We start from the raw sequence: 12,969 nt of genomic DNA, 5'->3' as shown, positions 1-12,969 counted from the left end.
GAGAATATTTTTACTATCTTAAACGTAGGTCCTCAGACTTTCCATTTTCATGCATACTGGCATACTGGCCTGAAAACAGCCAGCACCTATGACTTTGGCTTGAGGGATTTATTGGACTGCTAGACTAATTTGATCTGTGCATCAACAGGCCAGGAAGGTCAAGGAATGTATGCTTCCCAGGACTAGTCCTCAATTAATGACTGATGAAAGTTGACAGATAAATAACTCCCTCACCCCTTAGGACAATGGTATACACAGTTCTAACTTGCTTGATAATGTACTTTTTATTAGCTTCCCTCTGTTCTCTGTCCCACTGCCCTACTCTCCTTCTTCTTGGATTGTCTAAACTTCAGTGAAATCCTTGTCACCAGGTTTGATGCTGTGGGCACCCAACCTAAAAATTCATATAGATGGCATCATCCAGCTCTCTTGTCCTCTTGCTTCCAGTGAATTCAGACAATGAGAGGTATTGACAGGAAGATTGGAGGGTTTTAGGAGAGAGATATTTGAATATGTCTTCCATGCATCAGCACTATAATTTTTGTCAGGACTTTATCTCTTTATGACTACAGTTCTGTGGCTACATTAATCTCCAGACTGGAATAATATTGTTTCCTCTACCTCCTCTTCAGACCTATGAGTCACAGGTTTTATTACTATTGCTACTCTTACAGTGCCTCAATATGCCTTGTTTTTCCTTCTGCAGTTATCAGTTTATTGCCTTTTAACCCCAAATCTTTGCAAATAATTCTCCTTTGCAAGATGGTTTTATGTAAAATTTTGTCAATAGAGGGCATTAGAAGGACTCTGTATGACTACAAAAAGAGGAAAGGACCTCCCTTCTTTGTCCCTTTGTGCATGATTCTCAAAAATGTCTGAATGTCAGCCTTTAGAGACTATATTAGTTAGCTTGGACTGTTGGTGATTTAAAACTGGTGATTTATAGACTGGTGATTTAAAACACAGAAGTTTATTTTCTCATAATTCTGGAGTCTGGGAAGTCCAACATCAAGGTAGCAGTAGGGTTGGTGTCTGATGAGGCATCTCCACTTGGGTTGTAGAGAGCTGCCTTCTTGTTGTGCCCTCACATGACTTTCTTCTGTGTGTGTGTGCAGAGAGAAAGAGAGAAAGTGTGAGAGAGTGAGTGTGTATTTTCTGGTGTCTTTTCTTATGAGGACACTAACCTTACTCGATTAGGACCCCACCATTTTTTACTTCATTTAACCGTATTGAGCTCCATAAAGACCTTACCTTTAAATACAGTCACATTAATTGTTGGGGCTTTAACATATAAATTTTGGGAACACATAATTTAGTCCATTTTAAAGGCCCTCTTTTAAATTGCTTCCTTGTTCAATCTCTCTCACCAAAGAAGTAATAGTTACTTTCTGCATTTTCTACTTCTAGACTCCTTGAGTCTTATTTTAACCCCTTTATCTAGGTTACCATTTTTACTAGTTAAAAATCCTCTATATCAACTTTTTCTGTTTAAATTATGTTTCTTTTTTCTCATGGACCTTGACCAACACAGTTCCCTTAACTCCATTCCTACTATATAAGTAGTCTTTTTTATCAAATTTTCTTTAATTCCAATCAAGTGAACCCTCTGATATGGAGAAGGTGACCAAATCTGGTTGATCACCTGGTAACTCTGATGGTATGTCCACTGTTTTCCAATAGTTAATAACCTTATTCCCTCCAATAATTCATTTTAAATACTCAAGCTTCTACTTTGGTCCAGTACCCTCTATAAATCCCATATTTATTTATTTTTTCTATTTTTAAAATTTTATTTATTTATTTTTAATATAATTTATTGCCAAATTGGCTAACAAACTGCATAAAGTGTGCTCTTGGTTTTTGGGGTAGATTCCTGTGGCTCATCACTTACCTACAACACCCAGTGCTCATCCCAACAAGTACCCTCCTCAATGCCCATCACCCATTTTCCCCTCTCCCCCCCGCCCACACACTCTTAGTTTGTTCCCTGCATTTAAAATTCTCTTGGGTTAGCCTCCCTCCATCTCTGTGACTATTTTTTCCCCTTCCCTTCCCCCATGGTCTTCTGTTATGTTTCTCAAGATCCACATGAGTGAAAACATATGATATCTGTCCTTCTCTGACTGACTTATTTCACTCAGCATAATACCTTCCAGTTCCATCCATGTTGCTGCAAATGGCCTGATTTCATTCTTTCTCATTGCCAAGTAGTATTACATTATATATATATATATATATATATATATATATATATATATATACCACATCTTCTTTATCCATTCATCAATTGATGGACATTTAGGCTCTTTCCATAATTTGGCTATTGCTGAAAGTTCTGCTACAAACATTGGGGTACACGTGTCCCTATACATCAGCACTCCTGTATCCCTTGGGTAAATTCTTAGTAGTGCTATTGCTCGGTTGTAGGGTAGTTCTATTTTTAATTTTTTTAGTAACTTCCACACTGTTTTCTAGAGCAGCTGCACCGGTTTGCATTCCCTCCAATAGTGCAAGAGGATTCCCATTTCTCCACAACCTTGCCAGCATCTGTAGTTTTCTGAGTTAATTTTAGCAATTCTGACCAGTGTGAGGTTTTGATTTGTATTTCCCTGATGATGAGCATTGAGCATCTTTTCATGTGTCTGTTGGCCATCTGGATGTCTTATTTGGAAAAGTGTCTATTCATGTATTCTGTCCGTTTCTTTTCAAGTCTAGCCATTCAACTCTATTCTTTTTACTTAGATTTTACCTCTTCATCTTGACCCACGAGGTTGCATCAGGGCTTATGTCAAGAAAATTAATGACTCATCACAACATCTTTATGCATGTGCATTTTTCAGAAGGACAAATCATCAACTCAGAGATAGAAGTCCCTCTCTTAATTCTACAAGCTCTAATGGAATTTATTATGATGGGCTGCTGAAATAAATATCTTGGGGAAGGTCTTTTAACCGTGAACTTCTCTAATTCTGCTTCCTCCTTCATATGCCTAAGTGAAAGAAGGCAGAGATATAAGTCTACATGTGGAGAGTCAACAATCAGATTAAAACCTGTCCATACCTGATGTTTTGCTGATATTTGATTCTTTGGCTAGATAAAATGGCAAATTCCTGTCAGTTATATTGAAATTGGATAGGATATCATCCAAGGTCACAGAGTGAGTTAGTGAGTGGCTCTGTGAATGGTGGTTGTTCAGGATTTCTGATTATGCTTAACTCCATGTTTCATGCTATTGGACCTAGTTTTAGGTAGAGAGAGAGCTCAACTTGAGATATTTTCTAGTGCAATAGTTATTATTCTCATTGGAAATTTATTTCTCTAACAACTTCCTCTGATTACTTAAATTCATATTTAAAATGGATTTCTTTTTTTATACTCAAAATTCATGTAGGTTTTTTTTAATATTACATTTTTAATGAGAAAATTTGTATTCATTTGAGAAGAATGTGGAAATTATATAGAGTGGTACAGAGAACAGAAAAAAGTCTGATTAGTTTTCACCATCTAGAAAAATAATATTTTAAAATCATGAAGTAATATTTGTGTTGCATTTCATATTATTTTCTCCATTAATATTTTTGATAAATATTTTCCATGTTATCACAGCTTTAATAGCTATGATTTTTAATTTATACATGACTGTAATTTAAAATATTATAGATTAATTGCCCACCATACCTTAGTTGTAGGGGTGACTGAGGGAGGCTTTTGGCTAGGGAAATCAGATAATCTGTTTTCAATGTTTTGGGAAAATAATTTGGGAATTTTGTGATTTTACCTCCCTGACTACTGCTTGGGAAAGAAATTAAGTCAGGCTCTTCTCATGGATTTGAAAGACACAGGAAAATTTCTAACCAATATATGTGAAAGAAGTTCCACTGTCATACTAGTAAACCCAAGAAGATCAGAAAGAAAAATTATAGAGGTTGAAGGGCTTAAGATAATAAAAGTTATAGAAACTTGTGTTTGATTCTGATGGACTAAGCTCCCCTTGTGCTCAGGACCACATGCAGATGAACATTTCCCAAAGCTTCCTCACAGAGTGCTGCAAGGGCTGAGAGCAGAAGTGTCTCGGCTTATAAAACTTGGATTTCTGAGTTCTATTTTCAAGCACCTTTTTATTCTCCAAATATTCATTCAGTTTAACATTTCACATACCTTATGGATGTAAACAGAAGGAAATCAGTGTGAAAATGCTATTAGTCTTATCGACAGAAACATATCCTTTTCTTGTCATCTGAGCAGTTATATTGCTATTGCTTCTTTAGAGACTATAATTTCTGTTGATGCCTGTGTATTCTTGACATTTTTGTTTTATTAACTGATCTATTTCTCTTGTTTATTCCCCCTTGGCATCAAATTTGATAGACAGATGCATACATTTCACATGATATCTTTGAGGTCTTTTAAAATCCCCCTTGCTCTGAGCAATAGTCCACATATAAGAACTGTCACCAAAATAATATGGTCCTGCTTTTGGTGTGTGAGGTGCCTAGAGGCCTTGTCTGCTCACAGTTCTGTGCACTGTCAACATGAGTGGAATTTCAAGCAGTACATAAATTACTTCCCTAAGTTATATTTTATAGTGGTGAGAGGGGAAAAAAAAAAGAAATACCGTTTCTCAGAGATACAGCCTGATATGAAGCCTATGAATTTATGCAATAATCTCTGAAATGCAATAACCCCTGATTCTTGCTTTTTAAGGGATGGAATTCACATTCTCTTTTTCCCCTACCTTCAGAAAATATATTTGTGTTGTTTTGCTATGAAGTTACAAGTAAAAAAGCAGTTTCAGAATGACAGACTAACTCTTGAGAAAAAGAAACCCCACAGCTTTTAAAATAGTCTTACTGGAAAACTGAAAATACAGACTACTTTGCCCACCTCTCTGTTGTCACAACTCTGGTATGTCACTGAAGAGTCAGTGTCTATCAGAAAGTAAGGCCAGTGATGAGCAGTTTGGTTGTTACTGTGAAGTTCATGTCAACTCATAATATTGTTATTACTTTTAATTTGCATTTATTAACTGATGAGACATGGTGATATTTTATATATTTATTTACCACTGCTATTTTTCCACAGCATTGTGGGTTTTTTCCCTTTATAATTTAATACTTTTATATAATTTAATTAAAATTTTAAATTGTTAATCCATGATTAAAAAAAGAAAAAAAAATGGCTTCAAATGGTAAAAATTTAGAATATAAGTGAAAAGTAAAGTCTTTATCTCATCTGTCCTCTAGTTATCCAGTTTTGCAACCATTGTTATCCCCCCCTTTGTTTGTAGCATCTTTGACATATTAATTCCAATAGTCTTTCCCTTCCCTTATTTATCTACCTTTGTGGAGATAGGTGCCAGCGATGATCAATGAATCTGGCTGAAATATAATGGCTATAGTTGCTTTGGCCATAACTGGAAAATTTGAAACATTGGTACTTTAAAATAATTTGACTTGGAGTGTCACATTCTTTCTTTGTGGTTCTCTAGTGTCTATTATCAGGTTTTGTAAGCTTGACCTTGCCAGGTGGGTAACAATACTAAGGATCTCAGCTTTGTTTGAATCTCTGGCCAAAAGATTTTATGTCTTCCTTGGCCTTTCTTTCAATGCTTGTTCTGTGCTATAAACACCCACTTGAGAAAATCTCTTATATTGGTCCAGGTCCCTAGACTCCACAAAAGGAATTTTCCTTCTCATAGGAAGTGAATAGAGTTAATAGAGTGTGACCACAATACATCTTTCTTAAGACAGCCATCGCAAGATCTACCCAGTCCTCCCTGAAAGATAGGCTACATACCTTCGCTGAAGGTAGGGGACTGGAAACACCTGCACATACAGAATGTGAAGCCTCATAGTTAGAAGCCCTGCTGGTTTGTTTCCATTAAAAATTAATTTGACATGATGAATACATGATCTATGAATATAATATAAAATTCAACATACAATTTCAACATATATGCTATTAAATAAATTGGGAAGACTTATCATTTAATACTCCAAATAAGATGATAAAAAATGTGGGTCCGAAATTTTGGCCCTGAGAAAGTAATAAAAAGGGTCAGAACTTTTTGGTCACTGTTGTGGTCCTTGCTTTACTAGAAGAGCTACACAGTAACCCTGCAAGAGCTTGGCAGTGGGCTAGATGAGAATTCCCTTTAGATTTATTTTCAGTGGCAAGAGAGTCATGGATCTCTAGCTTTGGGATCTAGTATTGTTTGGACTATCATAGAATTCTGTCTTTATCACAGGGATAAAAATGATGTAGATAGTGGTTCTGCACTTACGGAGCTTGGAAGGCATCATTCCATCCTAATGATAAGTAAAGAGCTGCACAGACTGACACATCAACAACTCTTCTAGGATATGTAAGAAATGTAAGGACATCAGGCAAACCACTGCCCTCAGTATTACAGAGACTTACAGGCAAATACAGAGACAAATTTACCAAATCAGAGTCATGAGTGGAAACTACCACAAGAACAAGTGCAAGAATAGGAAAATCAGAGTTGTAATTGAAGAATTGCTGGAGGCTTACTGCAGATAACTCTGAGAGTTAAAAACTTCAGGGAAGCCCAATCATAGGAAGCCCTTTGCAATTTTGTGAGATTTACCTCCATAACCTTAAGCAGTTTCCAACAGTAAATATTGGGAAAAAATTTTCCTTATGTTCTGGCAGAGGAAGGGGAAAAAGAACCATTTTGAACTATGCCAGAGCACTATGTTGTTAACAAGGTCTGCTCTCAGAAGAAACTAGTTATCAAAACCTAAACTGCTGGGGTGTTATCAGAGAGTAACTGTCCTGGGAGAAGGGAAATGCCCAATTCCAATCCACTTTGGCCATCCTTCCCAACCTAAGAGAGGAGGGGGAAAAAACACATATGAATTTAAAGCCCAGAGTCATAAGCTCATTTAAAGACTGAGACCTAATCACAAGACTATAGAGTGGCTCCCCCCAGCCCCCACCATCACATACATCTCACTACCATGTTACTAATGGTCTACTTACCACAGTTCCTTTTGCTCAGTATATGTCTGGCTTTCAATAAAAAAATTACAACACATGACAAAAAGCAATAAACAAACAAATGCAACTTGAAGAGACAGCAAGTATCACAACCACACATGTCAGGGATGTTGGAATCATCAGACTGAAAATTTTAAAAAAACTATGAATAATATGGTCAGAGCTCTAATGATTTAAATAAACAACATGTAAGAGCAGATGAACAATACAAACAAAAATGGAAATCCTAAGAAATAATTTTTAAAATGCTAGAGATAAAAAACATTGTAACAGGGGCGCCTGGGTGGCGCAGTCGGTTAAGCTTCCGACTTCAGCCAGGTCACGATCTCGCGGTCCGTGAGTTCGAGCCCCGCGTCAGGCTCTGGGCTGATGGCTCAGAGCCTGGAACCTGTTTCAGAATCTGTGTCTCCCTCTCTCTCTGCCCCTCCCCCGTTCATGCTCTGTCTCTCTCTGTCCCAAAAAATAAATAAACGTTGAAAAAAAAATTAAAAAAACATTGTAACAGAAATTTAATTTTTTATTTATTTTTGAGAAAGAGAAAGACTGTGATCCGGGTGAGGGGGGAGAGTGGTGATGGAGAGAGAGGGAGACACAGAATCCAAAGCAGGCTCCAGACTCTGAGCTGGAAGTCCAGAGCCCGATGTGAGGCTCAGAGCCGTGAACCATGAGATCATGATCTGAGCTGAAGTCAGACACTTAACTGACTGAGCCACCCAGGCGCCCCTATAACAGAAATTTAAATGCCTTTGATGGGCTTATTAGTAGACCATATATGGCTGGGGAAAGAATCTCTGAGCTTGAGGATATCTCAATAGAAACTTCAAAAACTGAAAAGCAAAGAGAACAAAGACAAAAAAATATATAGAATGTCCCAGAATTATAGGAAAACTGCAAAAGGTATAGCATACACCTAATGGAAATACCAGAAGGAGAAGAAAGAGAGAGAGGAACAGAAGGAATATTTGTAATAATAATGACTGAGATTTCCCCAAATTAATGCCAGACACCAAGCCACAGATCCAGGAAGTTCAAATAACACCAAGCAGGATGGGTATGACTTCTCCCCCACCCCCCACCCCCAACAACAACAACAAACACACACAGAAAGACACCTATGTATGTCATATTCAAAGTACAGAAAATTAAAGGTAAGGAAAAAATTCTGAAAGAAGCCAGTGTGAGGGAGTGGAACCTTACCTATAGAGTAACAAAGATAAGAATTAACAGGTGCCTGGGTAGCTCAGTCAGTTGAGCATCTGACTCTTGATATCGGCTCAGGTCATGATCCTAGGGTTGTGGGATTGAGCCCCATGGCAGGCTCTGTGCTGGGTGTGAAGCCTGCTTAAGATTCTCTCTCTCCCTCTTCCTCTTTCCGCTGCTCACATGCTCTCTCTCTCTCTCTCAAAAAAAAAAAAAAAAGGAATTACATCTGACTTCTCAGAAACTATGCAAGCAAGAAGACAGTATAGTGAAATATTTAAAGTATTAATGAAAAGAAACCCCATTAACCTAGAATTCTGTACTTTGTCAGAATATCCTTCAAAGGTAAAGGATAAATAAAAAGTTTCTTGGGCAAGCAAAAATTGAGGATATTTGTTGCTAGTACACTTTCCCTGAAATAAATATTTTTTTAAAAAAATTCCTTAGAGAGAAGGAAAATAATTAGGTCAGACACTTGGATCTACACAAAGAAAAGAGTGTCAAAGAAGGATTAAATGAAGGTAAAATAACTTTTATTTTGCTCATTCTTAATATAGAAATTAATTAATTTATAAACATAGCAGTTTGTTCCAAATAATAATGGCAACAATGTATTAAAGTATATATGCTTATGTATATGTATATATCCTTATGTATATGTATGTATGCTTATGTACACTTACATATAAGTAAAAAGAATGACAAATATTATGCAAGGGATGAGAGGGAGAAATTAGGATTATTTTATTTTTGTAAGATACCCACATAACCTATGAAGTGGTAGTGTTATTTGAAAGTTGAGTTGGATTAGTTGTAAGTATATATTGCAAACTCTAGGACAACCACTAAAAAAAACTACAAGGAAACTGTACAGCTGCTATGGTAATAAAGGAGAGAATGCAAAATCATATAAAATGCTTAACTGAAGCTACAAAATGTAGGAAAAGAGTGGATGACAAAAATAGGAACAAAGAACAAGGTCAATAAATAGGAAACAGTCACAAATATGGTAGATATTAATCGAAACATGTCAATAATTATTCTGAATGTAAGTGATGTAAATGCACCAATTAAAATATAGAAATTGTCGGGGCGCCTGGGTGGCTCAGTCGGTTAAGTGGCCGACTTCAGCTCAGGTCACGATCTCACAGTTCGTGAGTTCGAGCCCTGCGTAGGGCTCTGTGCTGACAGCTCAGAGCCTGGAGCCTGTTTCAGATTCTGTGTCTCCCTCTCTCTGACCCTCCCCCGTTCATGCTCTGTCTCTCTCTTTCTCAAAAATAAATAAACGTTAAAAAAATTTTTTTTAAATATAGAAATTGTCAGAGTGAATCAAAACCATGATTCAATTATATGCTGTCTAAAAAAAAAAAACACAACTTTAAATATTAAGATTAGATTACATAGGTTAAAAGTAAATGGATAGGAAAAGATACACTACACTAACACTAATCAAAAGAAAGCAGGAATATCTACATTAAGTTCAGACTTCAGAGCAGACTTCAAAGTATGGAAAGTTATCCGGGATAAAAAGGGCATTGCGAATATAAAGGGGTCAATTCTCCAAGAAGATATGGTAATTCTTAATGTGTATGTGCTTAACAACACAGCATCAAACTACATGAGGCAAAAAACTGATAGAATTGAAAGGAGAGGGCTTCTGAGAAGATGGCGGTGTAGGAGGATGCTGAGCTCACCGCGTCCTGCAAATCACTTAGATTCCACCCACACCTGCCTAAATAACCCAGAAAATCACCAGAAGACTAACAGAATGGATTCTCAGGAGCCAAGCGTAGAAAAGAGGTCCACGGAAGAGGGTAGAAAGGGCAGAGAAATGGTGCATGCTACACGGACTGGCAGGAGGGAGCTGGGCAGAGGGGCAGCCCACTGGCAAAGCAAAGCCTCTGAGTCTGACTTGCAAAAGCAGAGGGGCCGGATGGAGTGTGTTCTGACAGCAAGCGGGACTTATCATCTGGAAGGTTATACGTTAACAGCTCTGCTCGGAGAGCGGGAAAGCTGGAGGACAACCGGAGGGAGAGTTGTTGAGCCCCAGATGACAGAGCGCAGCTTGGCAGGGAAAAAAGGCTCTCACCAGCTCCATCTCCCTTGCCCATCCCCCAGCCAAAATCCCAAAGGGAACCAGTTCCTGTCAGGGAAAACCATGCAAAAAACCGAACGCTGTGCTTCTGCAGATCCATCCCTCCAGCAGGTCTGACTCCCACCCGGTGCTGCAGGGACCCTCCTGAAGCGGATCACCGAAGGATAAGCTAGCTGAGACTTCCCCTCCCACCCCTGTGCACCATGCCAATCCACCCCAGCTAATACACCAGATTCCCAGCACCACAAGCCTGGCAATGTGCAAGTAGCCCAGATGGGCCATGCCACCTCACAGTGAATCCCGCCCCTAGGAGAGGGGAAGAGAAAATACACACCAGTCTGACTGTGGCCCCAGCGTGGGCTGGGGGCAGACATCAGGTCTGACTGTGGTCCTGCCCACCAACGCAAGTTATTCAAGACAGCACAGGGGAAGTGCCCCGCTGTTCTGCACCACTCCAGGGACTATCCAAAATGAAACAGAAGAATTCCCCTCAAAACAACCTCCAGGAAATAACGACAGCTAACGAACTGATCAAAAACGATTTAAACAATATAACAGAAAGTGAATTTAGAATCATAGTCATAAATTTAATCGCTGGGCTTGAAAACAGTATAGAGGACAGCAGAGAATCTATTGCTACAGAGATCAAGGGACTAAGGAACAGCCAGGAGGAGCTAAAAAATGCTATCAATGAGGTGCAAAATAAAATGGAGATGACCACAGCTCAGATTGAAGAGGCAGAGGAGAGAATAGCTGAACTAGATGATAAAATTATGGAAAAAGAAGAAGCTGAGAAAAAAAGAGATAAAAAAATCCAGGAGTATGAGGGGAAAATTAGAGAACTAAGTGATGCACTAAAAAGAAATAATATACACATAATTGGTATTCCAGAGGAGGAAGAGAGAGGGAAAGGTGCTGAAGGTGTACTTGAAGAAATAATAGCTGAGAACTTCACAGATCTGGGGAAGGAAAAAGGCATTGAAATCCAAGAGGCACAGAGAACTCCCTTCAGACGTAACTTGAATCCATCTTCTGCACGACATATCATAGTGAAACTGGCAAAATACAAGGATAAAGAGAAAATTCTGACAGCAGCTAGAAATAAACGTGCTCTAACATATAAAGGGAGACCTATAAGACTCATGACCGATCTCTCTACTGAAACTTGGCAGGCCAGACAAGAATGGCAGGAAATCGTCAATGTGATGAACAGAAAAAATATGCAGCCAAGAATCCTTTATCCAGCAAGTCTGTCATTTAGAATAGAAGGAGAGATAAAGGTCTTCCCAAACAAACAAAAACTGAAGGAATTCGTCACCACTAAACCAGCCCTACAAGAGATACTAAGGGGGAGCCTGTGAGGCAAAGTACCAGAGACATCGCTACAAGCATGAAACCTACAGACATCACAAGGACTCTAAACCCATATCTTTCTATAATAACACTGTACATAAATGGACCTAATGCACCAACCAAAAGACATAGGGTATGGAATGGATAAAAAAACAAGACCCATCTATTTGCTGTCTGTCTGCAAGAGACTCCTTTTAGACCTGAGGACACCTTCAGATTGAAGGTGAGGGGATGGAGAACTATTTATCATGCCACTGGAAGTCAAAAGAAAGCTGGAGTAGCCATACTTATATCAGACAAAATAGACTTTAAATTAAAGGCTGTAACAAGAGAGGAAGAAGGGCATTATATAATAATTACAGGGTCTATCCATCAGGAAGAGCTAACAATTATAAATATCTATGTGCCGAATATGGGAACCCCCAAATATATAAAACAATTACTCACAAACATAAGCAACCTTATTGATAAGAATGTGGTAATTGCAGGGGACTTTAACACCCCACTCACAGCAATGGATAGATCACTTAGACACACGGTCAATAAAGAAACAAGGGCCCTGAATGATACAATGGATCAGATGGACTTGACAGATATATTTAGAACTCTGCATCCCAAAGCAACAAAATATACTTTCTTCTCGAGTACACATGGAACATTCTCCAAGATAGATCACATACTGGGTCACAAAACAGCCCTTCATAAGTATACAAGAATTGAGATCATACCATGCATACTTTCAGACCACAATGCTATGAAGCTTGAAATCAACCACAGGAAAAAGTCGGGAAAACCTCCAAAAGCATGGAGGTTAAAGAACACCCTACTAAAGAACGATTGGGTCAACCAGGCAATTAGAAAAGAAATTTAAAAATATATGGAAACAAATGAAAATGAAAATACAACAATCCAAATGCTGTGGGATGCAGCGAAGGCAGTCCTGAGAGGAAAATACATTGCAATACAGGCCTATCTCAAGAAACAAGAAAAATCCCAAATACAAAATCTAAGTGCACACCTAAAGGAAATAGAAGCAGAAGAGCAAAGACAGCCTAAACCCAGCAGAAGAAGAGAAATAATAAAGATCAGGGCAGAAATAAACAATATAGAATCTAAAAAAAAAAAAAAACAGTAGAGCAGATATATGAAACCAAGAGTTGGTTTTTTGAAAAAATAAAATTGATAAAACTCTATCCATGCTTCTCAAAAAGAAAAGGGGTATGACACAAATAGATAAAATCATGAATGAAAATGGAATTATTACAGCCAGTCCCTCAGAGATACAAGCAATTATCAGG

The sequence above is a fragment of the Leopardus geoffroyi genome, chromosome E2 (genome assembly GCF_018350155.1).
Source record: "Leopardus geoffroyi isolate Oge1 chromosome E2, O.geoffroyi_Oge1_pat1.0, whole genome shotgun sequence".
Taxonomy (NCBI): domain Eukaryota; kingdom Metazoa; phylum Chordata; class Mammalia; order Carnivora; family Felidae; genus Leopardus; species Leopardus geoffroyi.
Note: the sequence above shows the minus strand (reverse complement) of the source record.